Genomic DNA, 20,246 nt, shown 5'->3' on the forward strand with positions numbered 1-20,246 from the left:
ATGCAAATATAAGCCTTTGTGCACCTGCCAAAAACCAGAACAAAACATCATTGACTGGTGGTACAAATGGCCTTAATAATAGCCAGTGATCTCCCTCAAAATAAATAAATACCAATAAATGACATGGCCACATGGAAAGGGGATATAATAATCAGTTTGTCACGATTATTAAATATTGTCTTTAGCCATGATATATGCAAGTCATCCTAAGATAATTTCTCAATGGTGTGGTCTTTTTTTTTTTTTTTTTTTAGTAATAACAACTAACATTTATTGAGCCCCTATTATGTACTAGACGTTGTGCTAAGTAGTTGATAGATTTTACTGTTAGGGCCCAGGGCAGGTGCCCGCAAAATATGCCTCAATGGCATATATTTCTCCCATGTGAAAACTGCCCTCCCTGTACTAGGAGGTAGAAAGACATCCTTGTTACAAACAAACCTTGTTGATTCTTCACTAATTTATTACCCAAGCCCAAACTTTGCTTAAATTCTTTACTAATTAAGCACCTAATTAAGCACCCAAACCTCAATTTCTTTGTCCTGTCAGTTCCTCTCCAATTTATTGTTTCTTTGTCTAAAAAGTATAAAAGCTGCCTGCTTTGGCCACTTCTTTTTTTTTTTTTTAATTTTTTTTATTGTGGTAAAAGTCACATAATATAAAACATACCATTTACCCATATTTAACTGTACAGTTCAGTGGCATTAGGTACATGCACATTGTTGTGCAACTCTCACCATCATCCATCACCTGAATTTTTCACCTTCCCAAACTGAAACTCTGTCCCTTTTAAACACTAACTCCCCATTCCTCTTCCCCACCCCACCCCCTCCCCACCCCTTGGCATCTACCACTGTGCTTTTTGACTCTATAAATTTGACTATTCTAGGTACCTCGTATAAGTGGAATCAACCAGTATTTGTCTGCACCTGATGCATATTGGAATGCATTTTTTTAAACATTTTTTTTAATTCAAACAGAAAGTCACAAAAATTATAATCATCCTCATCAGTTCACTCAGTCCCATGTAATTAATTTTTTATCATCTTGATCTTTTGTTAGCACTTTTATGAATTCATCAGTTTTCCATTAGAGTTCTGAAAATGCTTATTCATTCAGTTCAGCAGTATAGTCAGTTACCAGAAACCTGTACTTGTCAGAGTCTTTTCCATGAATTCCTTGAAGATGAAGCCCTCTTACAGGAACATTTTTGCAAAAGCATCAGAGTACACCCAGAACTGTCTGTAAATGACAAAAGACTTAAAAATGACCATGGTTAAAGATTTGATGAAAGTTCATAATAATGCAATTGACAAAGAAATTTAGTTATTTCTGAGATATACATTTTAAAGTAATAACTAGAATTATGACTTATAACATTATCCTCAGACTTTTGAGGGATTACCATTTCTAACCACTGCAGCATTTCAGCAAATTATCTTCCCTGAATCCTTGCCTTTTCTAGGCTAGCCAAACCACCCAGCCAACACTAGGTCCCTCATGTTCCAGCTCAGGTAAGGACATTTATCTTGGCTCCTGGTTATTTTCCTACACTCCCACTTGTGCTCTGGGTCCATGTTTCTATCCAAAGTCTACTTGGATTTTGACCCGTTTGGCTTTATCTCCCATTTCCACTTGCCTCTCATACTTGATGACAGAGAGAAAAATAGACCTCTGCAAACTAAAATAGGAAGAATTATCTTCATTAGAAACTTCACAGAAAGCAAAACCAAAATGGAAAAGACTTCCTTCTCCTGAAATGGAGAAGCTACTGTTTTTGAGGATTAGTCATAAGAAATCAGTATGTCCTCCCTCCTTATACTCATTCAATGACCATTTACCTTATAGAATTTACTAGACACTGCTAGGTTCTGTGCCCACAAAAAATAAGATAGTCTCTATCCTTAAGTAGTTCATAGTTTCCTGGAGAAAGCGCAAATATTTAAAATAATAATAATACAGTATGAACAAAACCAAAGTAGAGATATGCTTAGCTTCTCTGGAATGTATAAGTAGTGAGGGGAGTAGACAGGGAAGATTTACCATAAGAGGTAATGCTGAAATTGAGTCTCAAAGAATTAGTTTTCTTATCAGGAAAGGAAGTTCAGGGCAATTCCAGGCAGAAGGGTCAATACATGCAAAAAGCATCACATTGTCAAGTAATATGGCACAGTCAAGGAATCATTAGTTGTTTGACACAAAGCAACATATTTGGAGATGAGATAGAGCAGTGAATAAGAGCTCTAGGAGAATGAGAGCTTCAGCTGAAGCCATCTTTTCACCTACGCCTGGTGAACAATGATAAGGTAATATGTAAAATATCACACGGTGAGAAGAACTGCCAAGTAAGACTTCATATTGGAGTAGCATTAAGTCTGGGGAATCCCATATCACTGCATTCCTTGATCTTTGGAACTGGGACCTCTCAGGTTTCCCTTTATAGGGAACCCAGCTCCAGGCACTTCATAAAAGGCTTACTCTGAGCAATGGCTTAGTTACTTAGTATTAATTTAGCTTCATTTTCTTGTGTACTAAATTTTTAATGTAAGAGTGGCTTTGGATTAGCTTCTCAATCCAATTGGTGGTCTCACTCCAACTTTTTATATGAGGTACAAATGAGCTTCTTAATACAAAATCCCAGAATTAAACTGGCTTAACCTCAGGGACCCTAACTGCCACCACCTGGCAGAGAGGAAAACATAACTCATTCTCTGGTAGGGCAGGGTGTCTACTGAGAGACGGGCAAGCTAAATGTGATAGTCCTTCCTGCACCCTTCGTGGGGAGGACTGCAGAAGTATGTGGAGATAGGCCAGAAACATCAGAAGTGAAGGAGGAAGTTCTCTCCCCTCAAATACTCTCTGCTCAAGTGTCTATAGGACTTGAGCTTTTATCTTTCCCCATAATCCTCCAACAGATCCTGGAGACTGTTTTATCTTATGACTCTGTAGCAGCTTGAAATGTGGAAATACCTTCACCCCTCCTGTATCCACTTGGTATAGCCTCATTATGAGCAGAGGATATTTCCCTACCTCTTGATTTCAGAATTGGCCATATGACTTGCTGAGAATAGGGACAGAAGTTACAGTATGCCAGTTCTGAGTCTTAAAGAGGTCTGCCTCTTTTACTTCTGCCATTGTTGTGATAGTAGCTTTCTCTGGGTAGCCTGCCAGCCCCAAGAGGAAGCCAAGAGATACGTAGAGTAGAACCACACAAGCCATTGCTGTCTGAAGTCAAGCCTTCTCAGCCACTTGAAATTTGTGAAGAAGAAGTAAATGCTCATTGTTGTGTGCCACTGAGATTTTGAAGTCATTTGTTATGCAGTATTATTATAGGAATACCTAACTGATTCAGCCTCCATGGTTGCAATGTTTTGCACATAGCAGACTTGATAAATATTGATTGAATGATGCTGTTATTGAGAATTGTTTTATTGTACCTGTTTTGCATGAAGCACAAGTCTCAAAATAAAATGTCTTCTGAATCACAGGTATAATCAATCCAGAGTGCAGTGGCCAGGGATTCTTAAAACTTTTCTGTAAGGGAAAGTGGAGTAGTAGTGACCCAGTGCTATATTTTGCCAGACATTTCTTAAAGTGCTGTTAATCCTGCAACTACACCCAACCCCACTCCTAGCCAGTGCATGTCTGTCACCAATCCTTAGAGACCCCACTCCTTGCAGGCTCCCTTCAGAAGGTTCTCAAGTGACTTGGTAATTTTCCCAGCTGGTTGTATTGGGCCATTTTGTCCTAGATCATTTGGGGGAGAAAAGAGAGGCTGCTAAAGAGAGGAAGGCTTTTAATGAGACTCTTTTTTCACTGGAGTCTTTATAAATTAGGTCAGTTACAATCTGATAAAAGCAAGGGATAGTCTGTAGTGGATAATTAGGAAACTGCACTGAGATATAGGACAGCCTCTTCAAAATGACTTCTAATACCTACATGAGTTTTTTTTTTTAAATTCAAACAGAAAGTCACAAAAATTATAATCATCCTCATCAGTTCACTCAGTCCCATCCTACGTGAGTTTTTTTTTGAGCAAGCAGCAATGCTGAGAAATCCAGAATTTGGAAGTTGCTGTGGTACAAGGAGGCTGGATCTTAGGGATCATGGAAGAGACATCTTGATCCTGAGTACTATTTCAGGCCAAGGATCTGAGAAAAGATGTACCTGATTCTTTGAAGTGTGCTTCAGAAAGAATCGGGTAATGTCACAAGTGTATTTAGCAACAAGGATGCCGAAACTCGGAGTAGATAACTGGCCCAAATTCCCTCTACTACCCAGTGCATCCTTGTTACTTTCTATAATGCCGTGCTAATGAAGTATGTTGTTGTTTTTTTATTAATCAGCTATAACAAGCACTGTACTGTACTAAGAGTTAAAAGGATTATTGGCTATTATAGAAACCCCAACTAATACTAGTAACAAGTACCATTTCTTGAGTTCTTACTTTGAGCTAAATGATTTTTTAACCTATACTATTTCATTTATTTTTCATAATTTTACTGTAAGGATAATAATATTATTCCCATTTTTCAGATGAGGAAATTGAATCCCAGAGAAAAAAAGTGATTTTTCTCCAAGTTCACAGGACCAGAAATATAAAACATGGGCTCTGGCTTTTAGAAAAGGGAGTTTTCTCAGGATGACAGGGATAGAAAAGTGATATGTGGGAGATGAGAACAGTACAAGTGGCATAAGTTTGGCTAGGAGAGGGAGGCCTTGAACATGACAGGTCTAGAAGAGGGATCTCAAACTTTTTCTGTAAAGGGCTTTGAGGGCCATATGATCTCCGATGCAACTACTCAACTCTGCCATGTAGTACAAAAGCAGCCACAAAAATATGTAATCAAATGGACATGGATGTGTTATATTAAAATATCATATATGGACACCCAAATTTGAATTTCTCAAAATTTTAATATCACAAAATATTATTATTTTGTCTTCTAAAACTATTTAAGAATACAAAGCCATTCTTAGGATGCAGGATGCACGAAAACAGGTGACAGGATAAATTTGTCTTGTAGTTTATAGTTTGCTGATTCCTGGTCTAGTGTCTAGCAGTACATTTGTATACATATGCATATGTTTAATGAATTAATTAAATTTTTGTAGCAGGAAATGAGAAGAGCATTGTCACTGAATCTGGTTAAACAGGAAAATCTATAGAAACTACATTTTGTATCCATGTCAGAATCAGTGGAAGATTGAGGTATTATGCATTGTTATGTCGTGCAGATCTTTACTAAAAGCCTTGATGAGAACTTTGAGATTTCCTTAACCTTTCTGTACTTTAGTTTTCTCCTCTGTATAATGTGGATAATAAGAATACTTATTCTCTGTGTCAGTTTCCTGAGACTAACCCCAGGTTCAATGCCTCACTAGGAAGAATCACAGGACTCAGGATATGGTGATACTCACAGCTATGATTTACTACAGTGAAAGGATACAAACTAAAAATCATAAAGGGAAAAGGCACATAGAGCAAAGTCTAGGAAAACCAGGCACAAGCTTCCTATAGTCCTCTCCTACTGGAGTCACACAGGACACGCTTAATTCTCTCAGCGAGTCACGACAACACGTGTGAGATGTTGCCAATCGGGGAAGTATATAAGAGACTCAGTACCTAGGGTTTTAATTAGAGACTGATCATGTAAGTGTCCTCTGCCTGGCATGTATCAAGCTCTAGACACCCAGAAGGAAAGCAGGTGTTCAACATAAACCGTATTGTTTATACAAACAATTTAGGCACAGGGAGCTACTCTTATCAATTCAGGAAATGGTGGGAACCCTCCTGAAATCCAAGTTCCTAGATACCAGTCAAGTGTGAAACTTGTAGGTAGGCCTTTCAAAGAATAAAACTCAAGATGCCTAGTTAACTCTTTTCTGCATACTCTCCCAAAGTGGGGAGGATTAAATGAGATAACGTATTAGGCTTACATAATGCTTGGCAGAGAATGAGCCCACGAAACAGTATATTTTACTCTCAGAAGATTAACCAGGAGGCAGGGAGGGATAAAGAGAAAGTTTCAGAGGGTTGCAGATATGGCATGATCTTTTGTGGATATATTTGTGTGTTATGAATCATTACACACCCATATAACCACATGGGAAAATGTCATTAATTCCATCTGTCAAGCTGTAGCAATTAAGAATATGATCTTCCCAGGAATCTCTTGAGTGTTATGCCTTATTGGCCAAAGAGATACTTAGAGAGGTCCACACACAAGAGACAATGTCATCCTGATGTACAGAATTTCCATGATAGTGGAGGATACTTATACTCAAGTACTTCTAAAACTTTGTAGATTTGTTTGAAATTAACAAAGAAGGGACCTTTTGCTCCAAGTTTCCACTGAAGCTGACCTCCAAATTATTGTACAGTAGTAATTGACAAGTTTACTTCTGTGGACTCTTTCATTATGTGCCTTTCTCCCTACTAAGGAAAGCTGAATATGGAATGGTTCTACTACCAGTTCCGTCATTGTATTGCTCACAACTGGCACCAAGAAAGGATGATAAATTTGCTCTCACACATTTATTGTGCTTTGTATGAGGGAGTAAGTCATTACTTTGTTTTGTGCTGTAGAAATCCCAGTGATGCTAAATTGATTCATTAAAGACCCAAGATATCAAAGTTCCTCTTTTATTCTGTTGCAATATTGTTAATCCTCAATTACCGCCAGTGCATTTTTCACTTTATGGCTACTTTACATGCTAATTCTTAATACCAGGCAGATTTTCTCCGGCCATCCAGAATATTTTCTTTCATGTGCAGATTTTTTTAGACAATAGAAAATGCTTTAGAAAGTAAAACATTTAAAAATAAATTTTTGGCATAAAATACCATACAAATCGTTAAGGAGGTAGAAGAGGCTTATAGTTTCATTTATTTTTTTGGATTATCCACAATCTTGATGCTGATATTTGGGTGAATTATGAGTTTTTTCTAAACACATGTGTTCTTAAAGGAAAACAAAAAAATTATTCTATTCTTTACACTTAATAAACCAATTATCTCTTAATAATAGAGATGTAACTTATGAGTACATTAGTATCTGCAATGAATAGTTTTTCCTTCTTTGGTCAGCTAATGAATCTCCTGAGTATTGAGAAATTGGTACCAAGCTAAAGATCATCAACTCTCTAATAATGCGGTGCTTTTCTAACAAAACTATAACCTCCAAACCTTCACTGCTTCTTAGAAGGCAGAGCTTTAGGCCATTGCAATGTCATCTCTCAGAAAGAGAGTGACACGGCCTGCCTATCTTGGAATGAGATTCATGTTATTTTACTATATAACAATTATGGTCTAGATTGTTTAATTATTTTCTTTTTAAGAATCTGCTTTAATTATTTGAGGACTTTAAAGAAATCCACTTGGGCGAAAACTCAATAATATAGCCATTTCCAGTTCTATCGTGTACAATTTAACATAGTTTATATGCTTCTCCATCATCTTAAATCTCTTAACTCAGTTTTGTAGGCAAGGAAATCTTAGGTCATAAGAAAAATGGTATTTAATTAGACAATGAAGAAAATAAATGCTTTATTCAATTCTTAGACCACACTCTACTTACCAAATGGTTCAGAAACCAGTCAGGGCAGCTTGGATGCAGCCAGTGGTGCTTACAGCATTAACTGCTTGTTCCTAAAATGTACAGAATGGCAGAAGCATTGAGTTTGAAAAATTAAGAAACAAACTGCTTCAACAATAAATATTTTGTAACCAGATAAGGCATCCTTTATGCAGAGGCCTGCTTAAGTATATCATTTGATTTGAAACTTTCAGTTGTGAACTCATTATATTTAGCAACTTACATTTTAAGTGGGAAGTAGATCCAGGTTTTAATTTTGTGACATTGTTCTGAGATTAGCCCGGGGGCTTGGAGTCTTGGTTGTCAAGTGAATAGTGAAGGAGATGGGATAATCATTCAAACACAGCTATATAGAGAGGGCAACAAGAAGTAAAGCAATGTGAAAGGGAAGTGCCCTACTACATTTTGGTTTTGCTGACAAATATTTCTATATGTAGTAATAGGAAAGACCATGTTTAGATCTGACAAATAATCATATTGGTATTTAACCTGGGTTATAACTGAGAGATTAAATCCCATGGGCAAGTTGAAGGTCAATCTCAATATCAAAACCTTGGTTAGTGAAATAGAGACGGGTTTCATTTATCTTCAAAGATGTGCTTTACGAAATGTTCCTACCTTATTGATTCAACTAGATTCAAGATCAAACTCATTTTATTGAAGTCCATGTAGGTTTGTTGCAGGTGTTCACTTAAGTTATCCAATTAAAATCTGACATTAGGTTAACTGTCACTCTCAGTATGAACTCACTTTGAGACTTGCTTTTACCTAGGAAGTCCACTTCTAGGAATGGATCCTACTGATATGCTTGTACATTTGCAAAGTGATATATGTATTGATACTAAGATGCTACAGCATTGTTTGCAGTAGTAAAACATTGGAAACGACTTAAATATCTATCAGGAGGGGTCTGTTTAAATAGTTTATGTTACAATGAGATACTCTGCAAGCATTAAAAAAATACTAAGACAGCTCTATATGTCCAATGTGGAATGATCTTCACAGTATTTTAAATGAAAACGATCATGAAGAAATCTGTATTATGTGCAGCCATTTGTGTTCAAGAATATTTTTAATGCTTATGTATGAATACATATTTATATTTATGCTCAGAATGAATAGTTATCTTTGGAAAAATACACAGTAATTGGTAACAATCATTAGCCCTTGGGAGGTGAAAATTTGTTGGAGACCAGGGATGAGAGGGAGATTTAAATTTTACCATTTATGTCATTTTAGATCTTTCGACTTTTGTAATGTGTGTGTATTATCTATTCAAAACATTGTTTTAAAAAATTCACCAGCCTGGGAAGAGCAAATGGACTTGTCACCTATTCTCTGGAATACTTTATTCATTTCCTATCATCACATTTATCAAACTGTCTCCTGTTAAGGATTTTCTGTTGAATCCCCTTGCAAGTGTGTGAGCTTCTTAAGCCTAGGATCATTTTATGCATTTTAACACACTCGGGATCTAAAATGTCTGGCACGTGGTAGGGGTTCAATAACGTTTGAATGAATGTATGCATTTTTATATGCCATGATTCTCTTCAGTTACTGTTTTCAATTTTTACTTTATTGTTTTATGATAATTTTGTAAACAAAGTAATAGCTAAAAATTATATAGTATAAAAACCTATACTGAGAAGTGGAAGTCTCCTGTCCCCATCCTGTCCCTTTTTGTAGAGAAAAAACACTCTTAACTTCTTTTAAGCTACACCTTATGATATTTACCTCCTTATCTCTAAATAATAACCTTATATTGATACTTACTGATTTGTCAGTTTTAGTCACCATCTTTTGACTTTTTTCGTATAGTATACTTGAGGACTACTTACTCTTACTCTACTTACTTACTACTGACTCCTACTGACTCCCATCTCCACCCCTTATTCTCTCATTATAATTATATTACCATTTTTGGTTAAATCGATTAGCTGCTATTTACATACCTATGACTAGGTAACTATTTTTTACTACTAAGCCAAGTAATGATATGATTATATTTCATACAGTTTTTTTATTTTACTAAAGTTAAAGGTTGCATTTTTAAAAGTTTTTGTTTTCTTTATGCTTATGGCTATTGTGTTCCAAATACAAAGATTTGTCACTTGCTTATAATATTTTTTCTAGATGCTCACAGTTCCAAACAGTGCATCAGGTCCAGTTTTCCCTGGACACCTCACCCCTGAGCCCTCCAATCTCCTGCCCTAGTATGGATTACTCTGTAGATTTGATGTGCAGTTGTTATCTGGACTTACCATTTCTGACCCTGTGTAGAATATATATATATAGATAGATAGAGTATAGATAGATAGATAGATAACTTCCTATATCCTAGGTACTAAGTCCATATCTTCCATGATATTATAAAGATGATAATGTTACTATGTAGCATTTATTTTGTGCCAGGCACTGTTTACATACATAGACTCACTGAATGCTCATGAGTTAGGTATTATTATTATCTCCATTTTACAGATGAGGAAATTGAGGTACGTAGCAGTTAGTTTTCTTAATGGCACACAGCTAGAAAGTGGAAGAGTCAATATTCAAACCCAGAATTCTGATTCCAGGATCTGTGCCTTAATCATTTTAATATACTGCCTCTTGTTCTCAAGATATGTCTTCATTACATATTAAAGAGTTATTTAGAGGGTAAATCTTTGAATCCTTGCATGTCAGAAAATGTCATTATATTATGCTCATGATTGATTGATATATTAGCTAGGTATGGAATTTTTTTTTAACTCAGAATTTTGGAAACATTATCTTTTAGCATCAATGTTACTTTTAAGAAATAAAATGCCATTTGACTTCCTGTGTATGACCTGTTTGTAAATAACCTCTGTAACCTCTTAGGAACTCCTGTTTATCTCTAGAGTTTTGATCTATGATGATGATTTCCTTTTATTCATTCATTTTGCTGGGTAATTGGTGGCCCTTTCAATCTATAAACTTTATGTTTTTAGGTCTCCAAAATCTTCCTTTTTGCTTACTAGTTTCCTTCCTGTTTTTTGGTTTGTTTATCTGTTTCTTTACAGTATAAAGTCTTATTAGTCTGTGTCCTTAGAGATTCTTTTTCTCATTTGTTTTGAGTCCCTCTCTTTCATGCTGGAGGCTTCATTCAAATATCTGGTGATCTTGGATGTCCACTCATATTTAAGAGTGAAAGAGCAGAGAGATTTATTGTAAATTCGATGATGATAATGATGATGATGATGATGATGATATGTGTTGGAGGAGGCTTAGGGATGAAGTTCATTTATCAACTCTTAGGATTCACTCCAAGGTGATCAGATGGTAGCATGTCTGTTCACCGAGGTAGACATCTTCCCTGCTCGTTTTGTGGAAGAATTTATTGTTTTTTTTCTCAGAAGCTCTGCAGGTTATCCAGAAGAGAATATTCTAGTGTTTTGTCTGTTTAGGCTTCTAACATTAGGGGAACTAGACCAGTAAGGGAGCTGGGATTCCCACTGTTGAGTGACATTTTCCCACCTTCAGTTTCCACCATACACATGTCCCTCCTAGATCCGTTCCTCCAGAGCAGTCTTTGTTCTTCCTCCACTGGGGGGTGGAATCCTTGCCCAGCTGTATGGGAGGAAGGAAGAGACCTAACTACTCTGATTCATAGACTTTTGACTAATGTTACGTTCATTTCCAGCTCGTCTCCTCGTTGCATCTTCCATGATACTTGTGCTTCTAAATCCTATGCTTTTTCAGGGTTCTGTGGAATGATTGTCTTTCTTTTTATCAGTATCCTCTCTTCAGTCCTTTGGGTTTCGGCTCCCTCTGATCTTCTAAATTATTTATAATTAATTAATTCATCTACTTTTAATCTTCCAGATATTTGTTGATATCTGTTTCCTTTCATATTCTCATTATTCTTATAATTTTTACATCTCTCTCTCTCTCTCTTTTTTTTTTTTTTTTAGTTTGGGATGGGAATAGAGATAAACACACATATTTAATCTAAATTCATTCCTCATCATGTATTTTTAAATGCCTTGGCTAGCGATATCATTGGACAGAGCTGCTGGTCTTGATCACACCAAAGAGGCCATTGTTGAGATCTTTCCAAACTAGCTCTTGTCAGCCCATTATCACTTTTTGTCCTACCATTCTCATTCTTCATCCCACCCAAGAGAAGCAAGGTGTTTAAAAAATAGAAACTGTGGATAAACTCTGTTGGCATCTAAGACCTTTCAACTGAGTAAAAGAATATGGTAGGTGAATGTATGACTCACAGCAAGAAAAGTAATGAAAACAACATATGTTCTGATAAAGAAAGAACATTTTCATACCAAAGTGATATATTAGTATGGCACAGATGAAAATATACCCTAATTTCTTCTTACTTGTTATTTAATCGATAGTAAGTTTTTAAAAAAAATTATTATTGCAGTTTTATAAAAATGAAACTATAATAATTTTTTTCTAGTACCTGTAATTTTTTTCCCCACATTGCTAGATTTAATTATGAACTTTATAAACATTTTTTAGATGTGCTTTTTCTGTCCAGCCAGTGCTCAAATTTCTCACACATTTGAAAATACTTTTCTGTGAAATTTTTAAAAACAATTTTCTGATCCTTAAATTCTATACATAGTATTTTAAGATCATATTCTTTTTAGAATTTTCATTCTATTTGGAGACTACAACACTTTAGAAGATTAGAAAAAGAGGGCATGAAAGAGAGCAATACTTGTTTTAAGTGTCAGTTAATGAGATCGAAGGAGAAACATGAAAGAAATGGGTTTCCTTTTGTGTCTATAGAAGGATAAGGGGAGAAAAGGAAGGAAAAACTTAATTGGGTAGTTTTCTTTTTAAAATTCAAGATCTTGTTTTTGTGAGATAAGAAAATTTGGGGCTTAAAAACTCTTAGCCAATTTCATAGCAGAGATATATTTTCAAATTGAATTGAGGGGAACATTCTCTTGAGGTTAGTAAGAAGCATCAATAAGGGAGCTGAGACAGCAGCTTTTACCCCAAGCTATTCCAAAAGTCAAGAACAGAGCTAAGAATAGAGGTTCGTAATGGCCAGTCCAGTTTTCAGACCACAGACAAATGCTCCCTGGTCCCCACGCCTGCTTAGAGCATCATTTTAGAATATGCAGTGGTTGAATATCTCTAAAGAGACTGTGAGTCACTTCCCTACTCAACCTCAATTTTTTTTTATTCCCCTTGTTGATTATTGGGTTGAAAGCAAAGCTGAGGCAAAGACCAAGGACAAGGTTCCTGATTCATAGGGTGAACTGAGAATTGAGCACATGTCAAATCCTCTCCTATCTGGTCCAAACTCATAAAAAAATACTGGATAAATACTTATAAAAATTTAGAAAACACATAAATATTTCAAACTCTGGGAAAGGGAAGTCTCTGGAGACCACAAGTAGAAATCCTTTTTTGAAAAAAGAGAGAAACCCATGGAAATAAGTAGGAACTGAAGTTTAGGAACATTACATCGTCTGAGTTTCCCTAACAGGGCCTGAATGCTGAGCACTACACCACCAATGCTGGGGCCTCCATGAAACTACTTTGGATTTAACAAAAGATGACCTCCCTGGGTTCCTGAGAATGTCAATATGATGAAAAACATGCAATAAGTTTAGCAGGCTTAGGAATCTATTTACATCCCCCAACATAAGAAACATTGAAGAATCTGAAAAAAAAATAAAATAAATACTTTTAATATCTTTTAAAACATAAAGAATTGAATGGGAACACCAGAAAAGTACCGGGGATAATAAAATAAGAATAAGAGATAATGAAACAAAAAAGCAGATATATTGAAAATTACCATTAGAATTCTTAGAACTTAGTAGTTATTGAAATAAAGAGAAACACAATTACGTGCATTGAATAGAAGACTGGAAATAGTTGAGGAGAGACTAATGAACTAGAAGAACATAGCCCAAAGATATAGAAAAGAAAAATGTTAAAAAAGAATTAGGAGACATAGAAGATTCAGAAAGTCCAACATACATGTGCTACAAGTTCAGAAAGGAGGAAATACAGAGAATGGAAGAGGAACAGAATTTAAAAAGATTATGGTTGAGAATTCCCCCAAACATAAGACATAAATCTAAGACTGGGAACACCTTCTGGGTACTGAGCTAGAAAAATGATGACCAGTGGAAGCTAAAGGATAAATTTTTGAAAGTGGAGACTGGAAGTAAATATAATTTTTACCCAAACATTTTATTTCATCATCTCACTGTTATTTTTAGCATGTGTCTAGAGCAAGGCCTGTAGCAAAATTGCTAATAAAAAATTTACATTAAAAAGTGTTGTCGCTGATTTTCTTGCATTCCCAAGGATTTAGAAAGCTTAATTCTCTTTGACAGGACAAGTATCCACAGAGGAAGGTAGCTCTGAAGGTGAATGCTATGATGGGTGGAAAAGAAGGGAGCCCAAGGAAAACCAAGCCTAATAGTGCTTAATGCCAATGCACAATTCAGAGAAGCTTAGAGCTAATAGTGCCACAGCAGTACAGGGACACCTGCCATGGTCAGGAATATAAGCCTTGTGTTATGGTTACTTAAATTCTGGGGAAAACATGGAGCCTTGGCATCCAGAAAGCAAGCCCTGGAAAGATCCCTAAGAAGTTGCAAACACGTATTAGAGATAGAAAGGTAACATTAAGACAAATACCAGAAATGTGAATCTCGTAGCAGCAGAAGCAAGTACAATATGACAAGTTCTTTTTTAGGTGGGACTGGTGTTTAGATGAGACCACAACTGTTTTATACAATTGGTTATAAGATACACAATATATAAACCTTCCTCAAAGCCAAGTTTGCTCAGAGCTCTATGCATGTTGTTTCCAGTTTCTCACTTGCCATTCTTTTTCCTACTCAAATCAGTTGGCTGCTGCCCTCACCATTCTGCTAAAAATGCTCACTCTAATTCACCATAACTTTTAAAATCAGCATCTCAGCATTATTTCACAAAGTTGAGCACATCATCTTTCTTTAAGAAGACAGTTTATTCTGCAGGCTTCTGCTACATGATACTATCGTGGATTTTCCTCCTACCTCTTGAGCCATTCTTCCTCAGCCCTCCTCTACTCTGATTTCTAAATATTAGATTTAGGCTTTGTCTTGTACCCTCTTCTCCTTTCACTCTATATGCTCACTCTAGACGAGATACTACCTATATGCAAATAACTCCCAAATTTATATTTCCAGTCAAGATCTTTCATCTGAGTTCCAGGACTGTCCAACTTCCAATATGCCATTAGATTGTCTCACAGGTATTGCAAATATGTTCAAAACCGCACTTCTGCTCATACCCCATTTCCTTTGCCATGTCAGGATCTGCCCTTTGGTTAACTTGCCCACTTTGTTCCCCCGCAAACCTGATCAGGGTAAAATGTCAACCATGTTTTTAAGCAGAATTGCTTATGATAAAATGACCCTGGATTTCTAAACTGGATCTTGCTAGGGGAAACTCTACATACCTGATGTGGACATCAAATCTTTGGGCTTTCCTGAATATGGTGATTCTTGTAACTGGATGTGTCTCCTGCAGGGGTGTGACACCTACTGCCCGGAGTCACCATATGTGACCCTGAGGCTCTCTTAGGCTCCTGGGAGTTTCTCAGGGCTGTGGATAGAACAAAATTATCGAATATGAGGTACCTACTTCTTCAGTGGATTTGATACCTAAATTAAAATTGATTTTGTTAATGGAAAACAGAAATATGGGAGACTAAATTATCACGACTCAACTTCTAAAGAGTTGTCCCTGTGATGGGAGTGGGACGCTGACGTGTTGGTGTGAACCTAATTGGGTGTTGTTGTGAAGCCAGTTGGGTTCTGACCATGACACTGAATTGGTCAGCTGCTATGATTTGGGAGCAGAAGCTGCTTCGTTCTCCCACATTCAAGCAACCGCTGTGGCTGATGTCACCTTCCCTTTCTCTCTCTCTCGATTATCTTATCACTTAATCATTTGAAAGATGATCAGACACCCCTGAAATACTGTAAAAATAAGCAAAAAAGTAGAAATATCAGTGTAGTTTAACAAGTGAGGCAGTGATGAAAAATACTCCTGTAACCCAGTGTCATAGAAAGAAACTACCATGGTTTTGCTGCACATTTTATGGAGGAGAGAAAATTAATCCACAAATGTATGTGAAACAGATTGCAATGATTTAATGGAGAGTTATTACTTTTTAAAAAATCACATTATTCCTCCTCCTCTTTTACAGGTTTTTGAGGTAGGAGTGATAATTTCCTGATCTTTTGTAGGATACAGAAATAAAGGAAATTATTTCAGTCATGTGTTACACAGTTCCTCCAGGCTTCTCTAACAGAATCCTAATCTCTTCATTCTCAATGCATAACACACTAATGTATCCTTTCTGGTTTTGTCTGTTGAGTCAATTTATGGATTATATAGCAAAGTCTGTTCCAATATCTGGAAGGAATATTTTGCTTAGTTTATTTACCAATAAACCAATATAATACCAAACTGTATTATATAATTTGACTTTCCATTTCAAATGGATAATGTAGGTGTAGTCCAGACAACTTTTGGTTCTTTCAGAAAATAACAAACCAATTGTTAGGGGACAAAGATTTGATACTACTGAGAATATTTTGAGTGCATTTGCTGATAAAATATAAAAAAATTAATCATATACTGAAAATGGAACCCAGAACTTGTTATAATCCCTTTGATCAAAGACAAAATATTTAGGCAAAATGACAACAGCAACAAGGAAAAAACTTGACAATTCCTAAACAATCAAAGAATAGTTTCAATAATTTTACACAGGGCTTCCCTGGTGGCGCAGTGGTTGAGAATCTGCCTGCCAATGCAGGGGACACGGGTTTGAGCCCTGGTCCGGGAAGATCCCACGTGCTGAGGAGCAAATAAGCCTGTGCGCCACAACTACTGAGCCTGCGCTCTAGAGTCCGTGAGCCACAACTACTGAAGCCCGCGCGCCTAGAGCCCGTACTCCGCAACAAGAGAAGCCACGCAATGAGAAGCCCACTGGCCGCAACTAGAGAAAAGCCCATGCACAGCAACAAAGACCCAACACAGCCAAAAATAAATAAATAAATAAATTTATTAAAAAAAAATAATTTTACACATTCATAAGCAAGAAATCTAAATTACTTACAGAATGCAGAACGCTTTATAGGATTTAAGGATTTAAGTTTGAGCAGGTCACTGCTCTGCTCGACATCCTACAATGGCTCCCCATCTCACTTAGAGTAAAAGCCCAAGTCCTTCTAATGCTTACAAGGCCTTTCATGCTTGTCTCCTCCCATCCCACACCGCTTTAACCTCATTTCCTATTCTTCGATTCTGTATCATTCTGCCCCCTGCTCACTCCACTACACCACCCTGGCCTACTTGCCACTCCTTGAATATGACAAGCATGCTCCTGCTGTAGCTGAAAGTGGGGTCCGGCTGCTCGCCGCTCAAAAGCCAATAAAGAGGCAAGTTGGTGGAAAGGAAAATTTGCTTTATTTTGGATGCCAGCACTGTAAGCCACTTGTTAATGATAATACATAAAATCTAATTCTCAAAGATTTCAAATGAAACTTTACTTTATAAATACATAAAATACATATTTTATAAATACATAAATACATAAAATTTTATAAATACATTATAAAAATTTTATCTTATATATCTGTCATAAATATAGCAATGAATCTTTCAATTATTGCAGAGTAATGAGGACTCACTAGGTAGAATTATTTGTGTGGAAACACATTTAATTTCTTGGTTACCCAGAGTACAATGGCATTAAAGTAAAAGCATACATAAACTGCTTGATTTTTTTCATATGTGCCAGGAGGCACTTTGTTCTAAATGTTGATGAGTTGGAATAAACCCTGGAATTTCCATGCTGGGATTTCATAGCCCTCACTCCAAAGTTTCTTTAAGTTAAAAAAAAAGTAAATGTAATGATCTATGTGTCTTAGTCCATTAGGGACACTATAACAAAATATTGTAGGCTGGGTGGATTAGAACAATAGAAATTTATTTCTTACAATTCTGGAGGCTGAGAAGTCCAAGATTAAGGTGTTGATCTGATGTCTGGTGAGAAGCTGCTTCCTGGTTCTTACACGATGGTTGTTTTTTCACTGTGTCCTCACAGTGGAACTCTCTGGGGCCTCTTTATAAGGGCACTAATTCCACTCATGAGGGCTCTGTCCTCATGATCTAATCACCCCCTAAAACTCCACCTCCAATCACATTGGGGATTAGTTTTCAACATACAAATTTTGTGGGGACACAAACATTCAGTCTATAGCATATATACTAACAGAAGATGAAAGACAGACGTGTACTACCTGTGCACCTGACACATTTGCCCACATTTTCGTTTTAAGTAAAGTTCAGCAAGAGCAAATGTGAAGTATATTAAAATTCAGCCAACAGTATTGAGAACTAACAACGTGGTCATCACTGTGGTAGGCATTGGAGTGCTAAAAATGAAAATTTTATCTCTGAAAATTTTACAACACAAATGGGAAGATAAAGCACCCATAAAAGCACCATTTAGAGGAGACTGGGGACCATTATGATATATTTTATATAGACATATCTTGTTGGAAAATATAAGCTAATTAAGTCTTCAAAATTGTAGTTCCTTTTCTCTTTGCATTGCACAATTAAGCTCTTTCTTACATATGACCTTGACCTGGGATTGTTTCCTCAAACTATGCCTTGACCTTCAGCATTAGCACCTTACAAAGATTCATGTTTATGTATCTAATCATTCCTCCTTCCTTTCTCCTCCATGACACTTTAGCCCGATGATAGGCACAGAAAAGATGCTCAGTCAATACTTGCCACTTGCTTGATTGTATACTTGGAGGTAAGCCTTAAGTTGGGAACAAAAGAAGTCGCTAGGAAGAGGTCAGGATCTGACAGGTGGATTGAGAGTGCTGACTGAAGATGTTGGCAGAGAAAAAAATAATGGTAGACTGAGAAACTGTAGTGGGGAGTATCTGATTGAATGCAGTGGAATGTATTAGGAAGCAGTAAGAGACAAGGCCATCTAACCAGTTGGCAGTCTTGAAGACAGGGCTATGAGATTTTGTTATTGACCTTACAAAGGTGGTATTTTAGGAATATTAACTTGACCTTGGTGTGTTAAAAGGGCTTGAGGTGTGATGCTAATTGGACATGCTCCATTCATTTAAATGAATTTACCATTCTTTCAAAATTATCGAGATCAAGCTAGACTTATAGTATTTATTCATTGTGACATTATTTCTGGTCCCAGGTTGTGGTGATTGATTTCTCACCTCCATTTATAGCAGTGGAATCTAATGGAAGGGCTTTTAAGCAAGCTACTCTGCCACATTGATGTGGGTGATCTTTTTACAGCATTTCTGAAATCCTGGAGACTATTTTTTTTTGCTTTTGTCTAGTCTGAATGCCATTTACATTTGGAAGAATCAAGACACAAAATCCTCCTAACCTGTTCAAACATGAAAGTGGCTGCAAATGTATTTTTGTCATTTGTCTTCTTAAGCCATATTTTCTTTATAGCCTTGAACCTAAGTGAAGAGACTCAGAAAGAGAAGAGAACATTTAAGCAATAACTTTACTGTTCTTCTATTTAACCATTTGAAAAAGTACTTGGCATTTAAGGGAAATATTTTTCTTAGGAAAAAATAATATAAAAGAAAAAAAAAAATCAAGCAATACTCTATGGAAACGTCTAAACAAACGATGCTTTTCATAAGGAAATAAGTTGTAGGACAGACACTGAAAAAATATAAATATACCTTTTTTTGTGAACAGCTAAAATGTGGTGTATGTTGCATATGTCTGCATAATACCACCCAATGTTTCTGTGTAAATTATCTTACAGCGTCTTATGGGGTACTTTCCCTGTGAAATGTGTGTATAGCTCCTGAAATAAATGCAATTTAGGTAGATGCCTTTGGATGTTCTTCCTCGGAACCCTGGGTTTTCACTTGAGCCCATTCTTCCAGCTTTAGCTTTTTCTGGCCTCACAGTACAAAGAAAAGCATTCTGATTTTCGGGGGAGTTCAGCATTGCTCTGAAATGACCCGACTCTCGGCCCTGACTATTTGCTTTAAATCCACTGTTTTGTCCACCACTTATTCCCAGAAATTAGCTCAGTGCCTGGCACAGGATTGGCATTCAATTAATATTTACTAAGTGAAAATTATTAGACCTCATAATATTTGCTCCAACTTTCCTTGTCACTGAAAAACTTTTACTCTTCGAGGTAAATGACTGTTTATATTTCTTATTCATCCTGATCACATTGCTTCCTCTCTCTTACTACCCAGAATTACATTTTTATTACTTCCAGTTTTATTTTCAACTTTATAGTTTCAGTTTCTAACCTGTAATTTCCGCTGGAGATTCTCAGGCTGTTCACTGTGTTTTTTATCCTTCTATATTCAGTTCTTTAAAGATTAAATCCCTAAAGCTTCATCTACTTGGGTCGTATCTGAATCTGTTTTCTAAAATATGACACTGACCACCCTCTACCCTGTCACCTCTGACAAAGCTCATCTTTACCACCATGGATGTTATGTAGAATGGGGAGAGGCAGGAGGAAAAACAATTTATGCATGCTGGTTAAACATCATTCCAGTGACAATTCACATTTGTTTTCTCCCTTTTAAAATCATT

The 20,246-nt window shown here is 36.5% G+C and overlaps 1 protein-coding gene across 2 annotated transcripts in view; it reads left to right on the forward strand.

Annotated features, from left to right (window-relative positions):
• Positions 1–20,246, forward strand: part of PLCXD3 (phosphatidylinositol specific phospholipase C X domain containing 3) — a 434,729-nt gene that overhangs the window by 292,138 nt on the left and 122,345 nt on the right. The window lies entirely within an intron of this gene.

The sequence above is a fragment of the Balaenoptera physalus genome (assembly GCF_965194825.1).
Source record: "Balaenoptera physalus genome assembly, chromosome: 3".
NCBI classification, from domain to species: Eukaryota; Metazoa; Chordata; class Mammalia; order Artiodactyla; family Balaenopteridae; genus Balaenoptera; species Balaenoptera physalus.